Source organism: Cherax quadricarinatus, chromosome 44 (assembly GCF_038502225.1).
Source record: "Cherax quadricarinatus isolate ZL_2023a chromosome 44, ASM3850222v1, whole genome shotgun sequence".
Taxonomy (NCBI): domain Eukaryota; kingdom Metazoa; phylum Arthropoda; class Malacostraca; order Decapoda; family Parastacidae; genus Cherax; species Cherax quadricarinatus.
Window position 1 is genome coordinate 2279275 of NC_091335.1, and position 12500 is coordinate 2291774.

The following is a 12500-nucleotide window of genomic DNA, read 5'->3' on the forward strand; positions in this document are numbered from 1 at the left end:
GAGGACATCAAGTATGAGAGTCCCCTAGGAGCTAGCGACCACGTGGTTCTGTGCTTTGAATACATAGTAGAGCTGCAAGTGGAGAGAATAACAGGAGTAGAATGGGAAAAGCCTGACTATAAAAGAGGGGACTACATAGGGTTGAAGAACTTCCTGCGGGAGGTCCAGTGGGACAGAGAACTGGCAGGAAAGCCAGTAAATGAAATGATGGAATATGTAGCAACAAAATGCAAGGAGGCAGTGGAAAGGTTCATTCCCAAGGGCAACAGTAACAACGGGAAGACCAGAACAAGCCCCTGGTTCACCCGACGGTGTAAGGAGGCAAAAACAAAGTGCAATAGAGAATGGAAAAAGTACAGAAGGCAGAGAACACACGAAAATAGGGAGATCAGTCGCAGAGCCAGGAATGAGCATGCACAGGTAAGGAGGGAGGCCCAGCGACAGTATGAAAATGACATAGCATCGAGAATCAAGACAGACCCGAAACTGTTGTATAGCCACATCAGGAGGAAGACAACAGTCAAAGACCAGGTGATCAGATTAAGGACAGAAGGTGGAGAACTCACAAGAAATGATCAGGAGGTATGTGAGGAGCTGAACAGGAGATTTAAGGAAGTTTTTACAGTAGAGACAGGAAGGGCTGTGGGAAGACAGAACAGAAGGGAACATCAACAAGTGTTGGATGACATACGAACAACTGAGGAGGAGGTAAAGAAGCTCTTAAGTGACCTTGACACCTCAAAGGCGATGGGACCGGACAACATCTCCCCATGGGTCCTTAGAGAAGGAGCAGAGATGCTGTGTGTGCCTCTAACCACAATCTTCAACACATCCCTTGAAACTGGGCAACTACCTGAGAAATGGAAGACAGCTAATGTAGTCCCCATATTTAAGAAAGGAAACAGAAACGAGGCACTAAACTACAGACCTGTGTCTCTGACATGTATTGTGTGCAAAGTCATGGAGAAGATTATCAGGAGGAGAGTGGTCGAACACCTGGAAAGGAACAAGATTATAAATGAAAACCAGCATGGGTTCATGGAAGGCAAATCTTGTATCACAAACCTCCTGGAGTTTTATGACAAGGTAACAGAAGTAAGACATGAGAGAGAGGGTTGGGTAGATTGCGTTTTCCTAGACTGCAGGAAGGCCTTTGACACAGTTCCCCACAAGAGATTAGTGCAGAAGCTGGAGGATCAGGCACACGTAAAAGGAAGGGCACTGCAATGGATAAGGGAATACCTGACAGGGAGGCAGCAACTAGTCATGGTACGTGAAGAGGTATCACAGTGGGCGCCTGTTACGAGCGGGGTCCCACAGGGGTCAGTTCTAGGACCAGTGCTATTTTTGATATATGTGAACGACATGATGGAAGGAATAGACTCTGAAGTGTCCCTGTTCGCAGATGACGTGAAGTTGATGAGAAGAATTAAATCGGACGAGGATGAGGCAGGACTGCAAAGAGACCTGGAGAGGCTGGACATGTGGTCCAGTAACTGGCTTCTCGAATTCAATCCAGCCAAATGCAAAGTCATGAAGATTGGGGAGGGGCAAAGAAGACCGCAGACAGAGTATAGGCTAGGTGGACAAAGACTACAGACCTCACTCAGGGAGAAAGACCTTGGGGTGACCATAACACCGAGCACATCACCGGAGGCACACATCAACCAAATAACCGCTGCAGCATACGGGCGCCTGGCAAACCTGAGAATAGCGTTCCGATACCTTAATAAGGAATCGTTCAAGACACTGTACACTGTGTATGTTAGGCCCATAGTGGAGTATGCAGCACCAGTCTGGAACCCACACCTGGTCAAGCACGTCAAGAAGTTAGAGAAAGTACAAAGGTTTGCAACAAGGCTAGTCCCAGAGCTCAAGGGAATGTCGTACGAGGAAAGGTTAAGGGAAATCGGACTGACGACACTGGAGGACAGAAGGGTCAGGGGAGACATGATAACGACATACAAGATACTGCGGGGAATAGACAAGGTGGACAGAGATAGGATGTTCCAGAGAGGGGACACAGGGACAAGGGGTCACAACTGGAAGCTGAAGACTCAGACGAGTCACAGGGACGTTAGGAAGTATTTCTTCAGTCATAGAGTTGTCAGCAAGTGGAATAGCCTAGCAAGTGAAGTAGTGGAGGCAGGAACCATACATAGTTTTAAGAAGAGGTATGACAAAGCTCAGGAAGCAGAGAGAGAGAGGATCCAGTAGCGATCAGTGAAGAGGCGGGGCCAGGAGCTGAGTCTCGACCCCTGCAACCACAATTAGGTGAGTACACACACACACACACACACACACACACACACACACACACACACACACACACACACACACACACACACACACACACACACACACACACACACACACACACACACACACACACACAAACACACACACACACACACACACACACACACACAAATACACACACACAAACACACACACACACACACACAAACACACAAACACACACACACACACACACACACACACACACACACACACACACACACACACACACACACACACACACACACACACACAAACACACACACACACACAAACACACACACACACACACACACACACACACACACAACACACAAACACACACACACACACACACACAAACACACACACACACACACACACACACACACAAACACACACACACACACACACACACACACACACACACACACACACACACACACACACACACACACACACACACACAAACACACACACACACAAACACACACACACACACACACACACACACACACACACACACACACACACACACACACACACACACACAAACACACACACACAAACACACACACACACAAACACACACACACACACACACACACACACACACACACACACAAACACACACACACACACACACACACACACACACACACACACACACACACACACACACACACACAAAGGACCTTGACGATAATTTAAGTTTAAAATGCCCACAAATTTTCACAACAATTAACGCAACACTTAAACAACGATCGTGACAGTGAGAACTCACCCACCTAACCCACCTCACAACCCACCTAACCCACCCACCTCACCCACCACACAACCCATCTGTTGACAGATACCACATAAGTCAGGGCCTCACTACCTTGACTTTCACCTCATCAAGAAATAGCAGTGACTTTAGTCAGCCTGCTAGTGAGTGACTGACTCCAGCCAGCAGTATAAGCTTACTCTCAGTTTAGCAGGAGTCAACCTTCTCACCCTGACTGGTTGACGTTTATCCTAAACAACCAAGCAGTGTGGTTGTTAGTAACTGTACCACTATAACTACCATCCTGACTACTGCAGACAATATACGTCAACCGGTTGTATGACCACTCAGTGTACACTACATGTACTGACCTGTCTGACTTCCAAAGGGTTTAGTGCTTCTTTCTATTGGTGATGGTGAGGTAAGGTAGAGTATCAAGGTAGATATTACCTCGTGACATAGCTCTGTGCTAATTAATAAGCACACAGGTGAGTGTATCTTGGGAAGTGATTATTTTGAACTAATTTCTGACATACCTGTCACCGATGCTGCAGTAAAGTGAGTTGATAAATCAGACATATGCAGCACTTGGGGATCTTTAGCTCCAGACAGTGACTTTATCAGTCCTATATAAAGAAGAATGGTGAAGATTAGAAGGAGTTTGAGGTATTCAGTCCCTCTGCCTGGGGTCGATTATATTGACTCTAGGCTGAGATACACACCTCTCTACTGAGAGGTACTCACCTAGTTGAGGTTGCAGGGGTCGAGTCCAAGCTCCTGGCCCCGCCTCTTCACTGGTCGCTACTAGGTCACTCTCCCTGAACCGTGAGCTTTATCATACCTCTGTATATTTTTCAGTATATATACACTGAGGGGGTATATCTCTTAGTGCATATACACTGAGGGGGTATATCTCTTAGTGTATATACACTGAGGGTAACTTTTAATCCTTATTTCAGGTCATAAAGTATTCTTGACTGGTGGTGAACAGGTGAGATGTAGCCTTAATGACCCTCACGTAGTTACGAGGTTCTAAGCCTCATTAATGAGACAACAGTGGTTCCGTAGAGGACTGAGTCTCACAACTGACTCAGAGATGCTGAGGTCAAAGATGGGGTCACAAGTGTCAAGTGCACAGAGGTAAGTGGCTGGCTGGTTAAGTGGCGGTGATAACTGTACAGTGAGAGGTAAGTGACTGGCGCCAGAGTGATTCTACAGTGTACACTAATGTACACTGATGGTAATGTGCCAGTGTACACTGATGTACACTGATCATGTACCAGTGTATACTAGTGTACAGTGATGGTCATGTACCAGTGTACACTGATGGTCAGGTACCAGTGTACAGTGATGGTCATGTACCAGTGTACACTCATGGTCAGGTACCAGTGTACACTGATGGTCGGGTACCAGTGTACACTGATGGTCAGGTACCAGTGTACACTGATGGTCAGGTACCAGTGTACACTGATGGTCAGGTACCAGTGTACACTGATGGTCAGGTACCAGTGTACACTGATGGTCAGGTACCAGTGTACACTGATGGTCAGGTACCAGTGTACACTGATGGTCAGGTACCAGTGTACACTGATGGTCAGGTACCAGTGTACACTGATGGTCAGGTACCAGTGTACACTGATGGTCAGGTAACAGTGTACACTGATGGTCAGGTACCAGTGTACACTGATGGTCAGGTACCACTGTACACTGATGGTCAGGTACCACTGTACACTGATGGTCAGGTACCAGTGTACACTGATGGTCAGGTACCAGTGTACACTGATGGTCAGGTACCAGTGTACACTGATGGTCAGGTACCAGTGTACACTGATGGTCAGGTACCAGTGTACACTGATGGTCAGGTACCAGTGTACACTGATGGTCAGGTACCAGTGTACACTGATGGTCAGGTACCAGTGTACACTGATGGTCAGGTACCAGTGTACACTGATGGTCAGGTACCAGTGTACACTCATGGTCAGGTACCAGTGTACACTGATGGTCAGGTACCAGTGTACACTGATGGTCAGGTACCAGTGTACACTGATGGTCAGGTACCAGTGTACACTGATGGTCAGGTACCAGTGTACACTCATGGTCAGGTACCAGTGTACACTGATGGTCAGGTACCAGTGTACACTGATGGTCAGGTACCAGTGTACACTGATGGTCAGGTACCAGTGTACACTGATGGTCAGGTACCAGTGTACACTGATGGTCAGGTACCAGAGTACACTGATGGTCAGGTACCAGTGTACACTGATGGTCAGGTACCAGTGTACACTGACGGTCAGGTACCAGTGTACACTGATAGTCAGGTACCAGTGTACACTGATGGTCAGGTACCAGTGTACACTGATGGTCAGGTACCAGTGTACACTGATAGTCAGGTACCAGTGTACACTGATGGTCAGGTACCAGTGTACACTGATGGTCAGGTACCAGTGTACACTGATGGTCAGGTACCAGTGTACACTGATGGTCAGGTACCAGTGTACACTGATGGTCAGGTACCAGTGTACACTCATGGTCAGGTACCAGTGTACACTGATGGTCAGGTACCAGTGTACACTGATGGTCAGGTACCAGTGTACACTGATGGTCAGGTACCAGTGTACATTGATAGTCAGGTACCAGTGTACACTGATGGTCAGGTACCAGTGTACACTGATGGTCAGGTACCAGTGTACATTGATAGTCAGGTACCAGTGTACACTGATGGTCAGGTACCAGTGTACACTGATGGTCAGGTACCAGTGTACACTGATGGTCAGGTACCAGTGTACACTGATGGTCAGGTACCAGTGTACATTGATAGTCAGGTACCAGTGTACACTGATGGTCAGGTACCAGTGTACACTGATGGTCAGGTACCAGTGTACACTGATGGTCAGGTACCAGTGTACACTGATGGTCAGGTACCAGTGTACACTGATAGTCAGGTACCAGTGTACACTGATAGTCAGGTACCAGTCAGTGAACAATGATGGCTGAGGGACTGATTACCTCAAACTCCTCTGATCGTCACAATTCTTCTCAGTATAGGACTGATGAAGCCACCGTGTAGCATGATCAGTAAAGACACCTAGGTGTTGCACATGTGTCTTCACAGCGGCTGTGTTGCTCCTCGGGCAGCACTCAAAAATGAGTTGGCCAGATATTTTTGTGTTTGGGCTTGAGAAGGACCTGCCTAGTATGGGCCAGTAGGCCTCCTGCAGTGTTGCCACTTAAGTATAAATCTCATATTCTCCAGTTGCATGTGTCTTTCTTCATTAAAGGTCAGGGATATGAACGTTCTCGTAGACAGAGAAAAACAAAGGCAGAGTGGCACAGAGTGCAGCTGGTGTGGCACAGAGAGTGCAGCTGGTGTGTCACAGAGAGCGTGCAGCTGGTGCGGCACAGAGAGTGCAGCTGGTGTGGCACAGAGTGCAGCTGGTGTGGCAGAGAGAGTGCAGCTGGTGTGGCACAGAGAGAGTGCAGCTGGTGTGGCACAGAGAGACTGCAGCTGGTGTGGCACAGAGAGAGTGCAGCTGGTGTGGCACAGAGTGCAGCTGGTGTGGCACAGAGAGAGTGCAGCTGGTGTGGCACAGAGTGCAGCTGGTGTGGCACAGAGTGCAGCTGGTGTGGCACACAGAGAGTGTAGCTGGTGTGGCACAGAGAGTGCAGCTGGTGTGGCACAGAGAGAGTGCAGCTCGTGTGGCACAGAGAGACTGCAGCTGGTGTGGCACAGAGAGAGTGCAGCTGGTGTGGCACAGAGTGCAGCTGGTGTGGCACAGAGAGAGTGCAGCAGGTGTGGCACAGAGTGCAGCTGGTGTGGCACAGAGTGCAGCTGGTGTGGCACAGAGAGTGCAGCTGGTGTGGCACAGAGTGCAGCTGGTGTGGCACAGAGTGCAGCTGGTGTGGCACAGAGTGCAGCTGGAGTGGCACAGAGAGAGTGCAGCTGGTGTGGCACAGAGAGAGTGCAGCTGGTGTGGCACAGAGAGTGCAGCTGGTGTGGCACAGAGAGAGTGCAGCTGGTGTGGCACAGAGTGCAGCTGGTATGTCAGAGAGAGAGTGCAGCAGGTGTGGCACAGAGTGCAGCTGGTATGGCACAGAGAGAGTGCAGCTGGTGTGGCACAGAGTGCAGCTGGTATGGCACAGAGAGAGTGCAGCTGGTGTGGCACAAAGAGTGCAGCTGGTGTGGCACAAAGGGAGCAGCTGGTGTGGCACACAGAGAGAGTGCAGCTGGTGTAGCACAGAGAGAGTGCAGCTGGTGTGGCGCAGAGTGCAGCTGGTATGGCACAGAGAGAGTGCAGCTGGTGTGGCACAGAGTGCAGCTGGCATGGCACAGAGAGAGTGCAGCTGGTGTAACACAAAGAGTGCAGCTGGTGTGGCACAAAGGGTGCAGCTGGTGTGGCACACAGAGAGAGTGCAGCTGGTGTGGCACAGAGAGAGTGGAGCTGGTGTGGCGCAGAGTGCAGCTGGTATGGCACAGAGAGAGTGCAGCTGGTGTGGCACAGAGTGCAGCTGGTATGGCACAGAGAGAGTGCAGCTGGTGAGGCACAGAGTGCAGCTGGTATGGCACAGAGAGAGTGCAGCTGATGTGGCACAAAGAGTGCAGCTGGTGTGGCACAAAGGGTGCAGCTGGTGTGGCACACAGAGAGAATGCAGCTGGTGTGGCACAGAGAGAGTGCAGCTGGTGTGGCACAAAGAGTGCAGCTGGTGTGGCACACAGAGAGAGTGCAGCTGGTGTGGCACAGAGAGAGTGCAGCTGGTGTGGCACAGAGAGTGCAGCTGGTGTGGCACACAGAGTGCAGCTGGTGAGGCACACAGAGAGAGTGCAGCTGGTGTGGCACACAGAGTGCAGCTGGTGTGGCACAGAGAGAGTGCAGCTGGTGTGGCACAGAGAGAGTGCAGCTGGTGTGGCACACAGAGAGAGTGCAGCTGGTGTGGCACAGAGAGAGTGCAGCTGGTGTGGCACACAGAGAGAGTGCAGCTGGTGTGGCACAGAGAGTGCAGCTGGTGTGGCACAGAGTGCAGCTGGTGTGGCACAGAGAGAGTGCAGCTGGTGTGGCACAGAGAGAGTGCAGCTGGTGTGGCACACAGAGAGTGCAGCTGGTGTGGCACACAGAGAGAGTGCAGCTGGTGCGGCGCAGAGTGCAGCTGGTGCGGCACAGAGTGTAGCTGGTGTGGCACAGAGTGCAGCTGGTGTGGCACAAACAGTGCAGCTGGTGCAGCACACAGTGCAGCTGGTGTGGCACAGAGAGAGTGCAGCTGGTGCGGCACAGAGTGCAGCTGGCGTAGCACAGAGACTGCAGCTGGTGTGGCACAAACAGTGCAGCTGGTGTGGCACAAACAGTGCAGCTGGTGTGGCACACAGAGAGAGTGCAGCTGGTGTGGCACGGAGAGTGCAGCTGGTGTGGCACACAGAGAGAGTGCAGCTGGTGTGAGGCAAACAGTGCAGCTGGTGTGGCACAGAGAGAGTGCAGCTGGTGTGGCACAGAGAGAGTGCAGCTGGTGTGGCACAGAGAGAGTGCAGCTGGTGTGGCACAGAGAGTGCAGCTGGTGTGTCACAGAGAGCGTGCAGCTGGTGCGGCACAGAGAGTGCAGCTGGTGTGACACAGAGAGAGTGCAGCTGGTGTGGCACAGAGAGAGTGCACCTGGTGTGGCACACAGAGAGAGTGCAGCTGGTGTGGCACACAGAGAGAGTGCAGCTGGTGTGGCACACAGAGAGAGTGCAGCTGGTGTGGCACAGAGTGCAGCTGGTGAGTGCTGCTGCACCTTGATTAATTTCTCTCTCTTTATGGACATTTCTGTCACTGTCAACGGACATGACACTGAATACTTTCTTGCAGGTCATCTGAGCAAGCCTGAGGCACGACTGGTCATTGCTTCCCAGGATGTGTGTACCATCCTGGTCCAGGGGGTGACTGACTAGGTGCTGGTGCTGTCTGGTGTGTCAGAGTGAGGGTGGTGGACCTGGGGTAGTCAATAACTAGGTGCTGGTGCTGTCTGGTGTGTCAGAGTGAGGTTGGTGGACCTGGGGTAGTCAATAACTAGGTGCTGGTGCTGTCTGGTGTGTCAGAGTGAGGTTGGTGGACCTGGGGTAGTCAATAACTAGGTGCTGGTGCTGTCTGGTGTGTCAGAGTGAGGGTGGTGGACCTGGGGTAGTCAATAACTAGGTGCTGGTGCTGTCTGGTGTGTCAGAGTGAGGTTGGTGGACCTGGGGTAGTCAATAACTAGGTGCTGGTGCTGTCTGGTGTGTCAGAGTGAGGGTGGTGGACCTGGGGTAGTCAATAACTAGGTGCTGGTGCTGTCTGGTGTGTCAGAGTGAGGGTGGTGGACCTGGGGTAGTCAATAACTAGGTGCTGGTGCTGTCTGGTGTGTCAGAGTGAGGTTGGTGGACCTGGGGTAGTCAATAACTAGGTGCTGGTGCTGTCTGGTGTGTCAGAGTGTGGGTGGTGGACCTGGGGTAGTCAATAACTAGGTGCTGGTGCTGTCTGGTGTGTCAGAGTGAGGGTGGTGGACCTGGGGTAGTCAATAACTAGGTGCTGGTGCTGTCTGGTGTGCCAGAGTGAGGGTGGTGGACCTGGGGTAGTCAATAACTAGGTGCTGGTGCTGTCTGGTGTGCCAGAGTGAGGTTGGTGGACCTGGGGTAGTCAATAACTAGGTGCTGGTGCTGTCTGGTGTGCCAGAGTGAGGGTGGTGGACCTGGGGTAGTCAATAACTAGGTGCTGGTGCTGTCTGGTGTGTCAGAGTGAGGGTGGTGGACCTGGGGTAGTCAATAACTAGGTGCTGGTGCTGTCTGGTGTGTCAGAGTGAGGTTGGTGGACCTGGGGTAGTCAATAACTAGATGCTGGTGCTGTCTGGTGTGTCAGAGTGAGGGTGGTGGACCTGGGGTAGTCAATAACTAGGTGCTGGTGCTGTCTGGTGTGTCAGAGTGAGGGTGGTGGACCTGGGGTAGTCAATAACTAGGTGCTGGTGCTGTCTGGTGTGTCAGAGTGAGGTTGGTGGACCTGGGGTAGTCAATAACTAGGTGCTGGTGCTGTCTGGTGTGTCAGAGTGAGGTTGGTGGACCTGGGGTAGTCAATAACTAGGTGCTGGTGCTGTCTGGTGTGTCAGAGTGAGGTTGGTGGACCTGGGGTAGTCAATAACTAGGTGCTGGTGCTGTCTGGTGTGTCAGAGTGAGGGTGGTGGACCTGGGGTAGTCAATAACTAGGTGCTGGTGCTGTCTGGTGTGTCAGAGTGAGGTTGGTGGACCTGGGGTAGTCAATAACTAGGTGCTGGTGCTGTCTGGTGTGTCAGAGTGAGGGTGGTGGACCTGGGGTAGTCAATAACTAGGTGCTGGTGCTGTCTGGTGTGTCAGAGTGAGGGTGGTGGACCTGGGGTAGTCAATAACTAGGTGCTGGTGCTGTCTGGTGTGTCAGAGTGAGGTTGGTGGACCTGGGGTAGTCAATAACTAGGTGCTGGTGCTGTCTGGTGTGTCAGAGTGTGGGTGGTGGACCTGGGGTAGTCAATAACTAGGTGCTGGTGCTGTCTGGTGTGTCAGAGTGAGGGTGGTGGACCTGGGGTAGTCAATAACTAGGTGCTGGTGCTGTCTGGTGTGCCAGAGTGAGGGTGGTGGACCTGGGGTAGTCAATAACTAGGTGCTGGTGCTGTCTGGTGTGCCAGAGTGAGGTTGGTGGACCTGGGGTAGTCAATAACTAGGTGCTGGTGCTGTCTGGTGTGCCAGAGTGAGGGTGGTGGACCTGGGGTAGTCAATAACTAGGTGCTGGTGCTGTCTGGTGTGTCAGAGTGAGGGTGGTGGACCTGGGGTAGTCAATAACTAGGTGCTGGTGCTGTCTGGTGTGTCAGAGTGAGGTTGGTGGACCTGGGGTAGTCAATAACTAGATGCTGGTGCTGTCTGGTGTGTCAGAGTGAGGGTGGTGGACCTGGGGTAGTCAATAACTAGGTGCTGGTGCTGTCTGGTGTGTCAGAGTGAGGGTGGTGGACCTGGGGTAGTCAATAACTAGGTGCTGGTGCTGTCTGGTGTGCCAGAGTGAGGGTGGTGGACCTGGGGTAGTCAATAACTAGGTGCTGGTGCTGTCTGGTGTGTCAGAGTGAGGTTGGTGGACCTGGGGTAGTCAATAACTAGGTGCTGGTGCTGTCTGGTGTGTCAGAGTGAGGTTGGTGGACCTGGGGTAGTCAATAACTAGGTGCTGGTGCTGTCTGGTGTGTCAGAGTGAGGTTGGTGGACCTGGGGTAGTCAATAACTAGGTGCTGGTGCTGTCTGGTGTGTCAGAGTGAGGTTGGTGGACCTGGGGTAGTCAATAACTAGGTGCTGGTGCTGTCTGGTGTGTCAGAGTGAGGGTGGTGGACCTGGGGTAGTCAATAACTAGGTGCTGATGCTGTCTGGTGTGTCAGAGTGAGGGTGGTGGACCTGGGGTAGTCAGTAACTAGGTGCTGGTGCTGTCTGGTGTGTCAGAGTGAGGGTGGTGGACCTGGGGTAGTCAATAACTAGGTGCTGGTGCTGTCTGGTGTGTCAGAGTGAGGGTGGTGGACCTGGGGTAGTCAATAACTAGGTGCTGGTGCTGTCTGGTGTGCCAGAGTGAGGGTGGTGGACCTGGGGTAGTCAATAACTAGGTGCTGGTGCTGTCTGGTGTGCCAGAGTGAGGGTGGTGGACCTGGGGTAGTCAATAACTAGGTGCTGGTGCTGTCTGGTGTGTCAGAGTGAGGTTGGTGGACCTGGGGTAGTCAATAACTAGGTGCTGGTGCTGTCTGGTGTGTCAGAGTGAGGTTGGTGGACCTGGGGTAGTCAATAACTAGGTGCTGATGCTGTCTGGTGTGTCAGAGTGAGGGTGGTGGACCTGGGGTAGTCAATAACTAGGTGCTGGTGCTGTCTGGTGTGTCTGGGTGAGGGTGGTGGACCTTGGGTAGTCAATAACTAGGTGCTGATGCTGTCTGGTGTGTCAGAGTGAGGGTGGTGGACCTGGGGTAGTCAATAACTAGGTGCTGGTGCTGTCTGGTGTGTCTGGGTGAGGGTGGTGGACCTTGGGTAGTCAATAACTAGGTGCTGGTGCTGTCTGGTGTGTCAGAGTGAGGGTGGTGGACCTGGGGTAGTCAATAACTAGGTGCTGGTGCTGTCTGGTGTGTCTGGGTGAGGGTGGTGGACCTTGGGTAGTCAATAACTAGGTGCTGGTGCTGTCTGGTGTGTCAGAGTGAGGGTGGTGGACCTGGGGTAGTCAATAACTAGGTGCTGGTGCTGTCTGGTGTGTCAGAGTGAGGGTGGTGGACCTTGGGTAGTCAATATCTAGGTGCTGGTGCTGTCTGGTGTGTCAGAGTGAGGGTGGTGGACCTGAGGTAGTCAATAACTAGGTGCTGGTGCTGTCTGGTGTGCCAGAGTGAGGGTGGTGGACCTGGGGTAGTCAATAACTAGGTGCTGGTGCTGTCTGGTGTGTCAGAGTGAGGGTGGTGGACCTGGGGTAGTCAATAACTAGAT